Here is a 5,971-nt window from a genome sequence, read left to right on the forward strand (position 1 = left end):
ATAAATGGCCTTAATTAGTTAAAAGTTAACGAATCACATGTAATTAATTACTTTATGTAATTTAAATTAAATAATTAAATCAATTAAATTAAATATTATTTAAATTATTAAACCAAATAACTTAAAATAATCACTGAAGAACCCATATCTCGATGATCGAATACCTTAATGTGTTTTACTCTTTGAAAACACTTAACTTAAAAAAAATTAAATAATATGTATAAAATGAAAAAGTAAAATCTTTTTGGAATTTTGAATTTTTGTTAATGAGAAATATTTACCAGAAAAATTATCTGAAAATTAACATTTAAAACAGGATTTTTTTTTAGTTTTTTATAGGTTTTCAAAAGCAGTACATATTTTTTATTTTTCGGATTTTTGAAGAGCTTGAGCAGAGAATCATATTGACAAGATTGCCCTTCCATCACAGTTTTATATTTCAGCGATATTGTTACTGGCGTTAAGTCGGTCATTGATATTGTTGTCCACTTAAATATTATAACAAACCTTCAAGTGTTTTAGAGATATGACTAACGGTTCAGTTAAAGCACAGAATATCAGAAACTATCAGCCTCTAATCTCGGTTCAAGCTTAATTTGATTTTTGCCATATCACCCCAATTTGACTTAAACCATTATATTGTTGAACAAAGTTTGAATTTTAAAAAGATTTATGAGAAATGCATTGAGTTTCCTTTACTATGACTGAGTATGCACGAGTCCATCTGTCGGCTTACATACACTGTATCCCCTGGGATCCGTTTCTTAATGGTATTGAGACGCGCACAAGGATTGAGCAAATGTATGACTAACAACAGATTTTGATCAAGTCAATAATTTAGATTGTACGAGGTACAACAGTGATCAAGTTTAATGACTTTGGGTTTTCTCTAAAAGTGAGTGAAATATTCATGCATATGAATACCCAGATGATTAAGCCGCATAAAGACTCACAGTGTCCAGAACCTCAACGCTTGTTATTTGCTTTATTTTATTTTTGGGTGAACAAACAAGTATAAGGCTTGAGTATGACAGGTTATTAAATTTAATGAAGATTTTCGTTAGAGACTAACACCTCTTTCAATTTGGCATTTCTTTATGTTTATATCACATACTTAACTCTAACAATTTGTTTAAGACCTACCAATGCACCAATGCAATTAAGCACTCAGTCTTTTAAGCTTATTTCTTGCTGGATATGGGGTCAAAAACAATCAATGTACTATCATTTTCTCTTTTTGCTTCAAATACTCAAAATTTTGAGGAGCATAAAACAAAATACATTTAATCTCCCCAGTTACGTTAAGTCTATAAATAAATGGCTAACCTATCAATTCACAAGTGAATAATAGGACCAAAACATGCAAGCATGCTCCACAAACTTAAATAACTGACATAATTTTCAGCGAGAAAATAATCTAAAATGCATAACGAACGCCCCAACTACTTTCCATTTTCAGGTAAACGGCTATCCCGAAAATTTACGAGAAAATATTAGGACCAGACATATACGAGTACATGTCCTTCAAATATGAGTAATTGACATACTTTTCAGCGAACATATGCAAAAATATTTTTTGTTTTTCTCTATACATACTTCAAAAATTCACAATATTTTTGGATTTTCGGATTTTTCTGTACAAACTGAAAATACAATATTTATGGTTTTTCAAGATTTTCAAATGTTTTTGACTTTTAAAATTTTTTAAATGTTTTTGGATTTTAAATTTTTAATGTTTTTGGGTTTTATCTATACAAACAAAAAGCACAATATTTTTGTGTTTTCTATTTTTCACCCCCTAAAACCCAAAACCAAAATAAATTTTAAAAGTAAGAAATAAACAGAAAAGAAAGATAGTTATTCTTATTTCAGGATATCAGCAAGGGTTTTCAATCCATTTAAACCAAGCAAAATTTGAAATCGAGTTTTGTCAAAATAGATCAACTTTCTGAAAATCAGTATGTACTTTCTCAAGGTCGATTAATTTATTTTCTTAGAAATCACGTATGAAATGATATCAAATTTTGATATGTTTCGTTTTAGAGTGTTGTACAGGATTTTTGGTGATACTTATGGCAGCAGAGTTATCAACCAATATAGGAGTAGTAAGAAACTTCAAACCGTAGTAGCGCAGATGTTGTTGAATCCACAAAACTTGGGTACAGCAAATCCAGGCTGCAACATATTCTGCCTCAGCGGTTGAAGTAAAGACGTCGTCTGCTTCTTACAATGCCAGGAAACAAGCCGGTTTCCTAAGAATTGACACCCAGCCGTAGTTGATTTGAAGTTGACCTTGCATCCTCTGTAGTACGAGTCAGAGAAGGCAATAAGCTCAAAGTTATCGTCCTTGGGGTACCATAACCCGATGTCTGGATTTCCCCTAAGATAATGAGGAATTCGCTTGACCGCAGCTAGGGGAGTCACTTGTGGACTTGCTTGAAACCTAGCACAAAGAAAAACAACAAACATAATGTCGGGGCGAGAAGCCGTTAGATACATTAAAGATCCGATCATAGCACGATAGAGGGTAGGATCAACGGTATCCTCCAATTCATCCGGTGATAAATTGTGACCCACGGGGAGAGGAGTTGAAGGGATTTTTCTGGCAAATATCTTGAATCGGCTCAAGACATCATTCACACATTTGGTCTGGTGAATAAAGATTCCGTTCGCAAACTGGTGAACTTGCACCCCTAGAAGAAATTCATCTCTCCCATCAAACTCATCTCGAACTTTGTTTGCATTGACTTCTTGAACTCCTTACATAACTTGTCGTTTGTAGACCCAAAGATAATGTCGTCGACATAAATCTGAACTAGGAGAAGATCATCACCAACAGTCTTATGAAATAAAGTGCAGTCGACAGTCCCTCGCTTGAAGCCATTATCAGTCAGATGGTCGGCGAACGTGCCATACCAAGCTCTCAGGGCTTGATGTAGACCATACAGGGCCATGTTTAATCGGTAAACTCGGTCCGGATAATTAGGATCTTCAAAGCCAGGAGGCTGTAAAACAAACACTTCCTCGTGTAATTCACCATTGAGAAAAGCACTTTTAACATCCATTTGATAGACCTTGATATTCTTATAAGTAGCATACGCTAGAAAGATTCGAATAGACTCCAATCTTGCAACCGGAGCATATACTTCAATGTAGTCAATACCCTCTTGCTGATGAAAGCCTTGCATCACTAATCGTGCCTTGTTCCTCAGGATCACACCATGATCGTCTTTCTTACATTTAAAATACCCACTTAGTTGGAATAGCCTTCTTGACTCGAGCAAGTTCATCAATAAGCTCCCAAAAACCCAAACGTGCAAATTGCTACAATTCTTCTTGCATGGCTTTTACCCAAGAAGAATCTTCAAGTGCCTTACGAGTCGTCGTCGGCTCAACTTGGGATAGAAAGCAAGTGAATTTGGCAATATTTACGATTCCAGATGAATGTAAATCTGCATAAGCACACAATACGTTATTCTCATTCGACGAAGCAACTTGATGACGTGTTTGAACGCCCACATCGAGTTCTCCAATGATGTTTTCCTGTGAATGATAATTATGAATCCGAAGAGTGGGATTCTCAGGAACAACATTTTCGAATAAGTTAGTGTAATGTTCTCCAAGCTCAGGAGATGAAACATCAATGACAAATTCAATAACTTGATCATCATCTTGATTATCATCAGAGGAAGTAGAAACATTATCAAGAGTAGCTGGAGAAGCATCACATGGATCTTCAGTTGGAGCTTCAACATCATTAGAACTTGAAAATCTTGGAATGGCTAAATAATCTTCATAGTATGCATGAACTAGGTCTTCATCTGGTTGCTCAGTTGATGGAGTAAATGAATTAAATAAGCCATCATAATGAAACATCCAGTCGGGACCTTTCCCTTGAGGAGGTGTGGTGTACTTTTGACAGTCCACATGATACCATTCCTCAACACAACCAGAAGTGAAATTAAATACCCTTTTCTTTGGAGAAGCATACCCCAAGAAACACCCTTCGATGGCTTTTTCTTCAAACTTACCCACATCTGTTTTCAACATCGTACAGGGACACCCAAATGGTTCCAAGTACTTTAAGTTAGGCTTTCGATTGTTTAAAAGCTCATAACTTGTCTTCTTGAGTCGTTTAACAATTAGAACCTGATTAAGCGTATAACAAGCTGTATTCGCCGTCTCATTCCAGAATTGGACATGAAGCTTAGAATCAGCAAGCATAGTTCTTGCAGCTTCAATCAAAGTTCTATTCTTCCTTTCAACAACACCATTCTGTTGTGGTACATAAGGTGCACTATATTCTCGGTGAATTCCTTTTTAAATGCAAAAGAAATCCAATACAGTGTTCTTAAATTCAGTACCGTTATCACTTCGGATTCTCCTCACTTTTTTCTTGTATAGTGATTCGATCTTAGTGATTAGGTTTTGTACAAGAACATGTGTTTGATCTTTTGAACTCATAAATAAAACCCATGTGTATCTTGAATAATCATCGGTAACAAAAAGACAATACCTGCAATCTCCAGAGATACTAGCACGATTCACAGGACCAAAAAGATCTATATAAAGTCGTTCAAGAGGAGTATCAATGGAATTCAATAACTTAGAAGGATGTGACTTTTTCTTTTATTTGCCTTTCTTGCAAGCAATACAGTGATCAGATAATTTAAAGTTTTTCAAAGAAACACCTTCAACTAAGTCATTCACCATTAAATAATTCATCTTTAGAACATGAATGTGACCCATTCTACGATGCCATAGAATAGAGTCCTTCTCGATTGCTTTTGAGACAAACATGATTTGATAGATGTTGATACTTTAGAAGAAATATTTAAGACATAAATATAATTTGATCGAGGTGATCGCATGAAAACCATGTCCTCGGGAATCACATGTCCCGATTTCAAAATCAGACACTCTTTATCGGTAAATACCGTGGTGTACTTCTTGTCACAGATTTGCGACACACTCAATAAAATATGATCCAACTTGTCATAGTAATTGACTTTTTCAAAAGTAATGTGACCATTTGAAACTTCACCCTCTTGTGTTATCATGCCCCCAGAATTCCCAACAAACGCCACATAACCCCCTTGAATATTTCTCACATTTGTTGAGAGGTCGATATTTCCAGTGATATGACGAGAACATCCACTACCCATTATCCAGTTTTCACTAGACACGGTCTTGGATGTACCCTACACACAAAGTAAAAGTGATTAGTTCAAAAAGGTAGCCCAGGCCTCAGTCTTGGGCACCTTTTGAGTTTCTCTTGGAACATTAACTTTAACTGAATTCAATTGTTGTTCAGCAACTTGGGTATAAGTTACAGGCTTCTTAGACTTTCGTCTTAGATAAGCAGCTTGAACGACATTTGAGTTCACGTTCTTGCAGATAGTTTCAGTTGGAAAAAAAATTGGTTTAACTTGACCATGTGTTTCGTTCACGTGAATTACCTTGCGAGGATTCACGTTTGAAAACATGATGTGAGTATCATCATCACACGACACAGGTTGTTTTAGAATCTCCTTTATCACATGAACCGGTTTCGATTGGTCCTTGAAAAACGGATGAAGGTTCTGAGATTTCTTCTGGCCACAGTTTCTCACCACATGACCTTGTTGTCCACATAAAAAGCATCTTCGCATGTCCACACGATCATGTTGATATTTGGAAAAAAACATATGCAACAGAAGGTTGATGACTCACATTTTTAGTGAAACTCTTGACCAAATCATCAGACGATACAGACTTCTTTTTCATATAAAAGTCAAGGTTAGAACAGTTGGAAAAACTTTGCAATGTATCAGTTCTAGTTGATTTCACAAAATGAACCTTTTAGCATGTTTTAACAATTTTTTGCTTTAATCAATGGGTCTGATGAGTTTAATGTTTTGGCACAAACATATTGACGTTCAAGATCTTGTATCTTGTCAGTTTCATTGTGAAAAATGCTTTCGATTAGTTC

Source organism: Bidens hawaiensis, unplaced genomic scaffold (assembly GCF_021521415.1).
Source record: "Bidens hawaiensis isolate Kalapana, Puna unplaced genomic scaffold, B.hawaiensis_p1.1 tig00016725_1, whole genome shotgun sequence".
Taxonomy (NCBI): Eukaryota; Viridiplantae; Streptophyta; class Magnoliopsida; order Asterales; family Asteraceae; genus Bidens; species Bidens hawaiensis.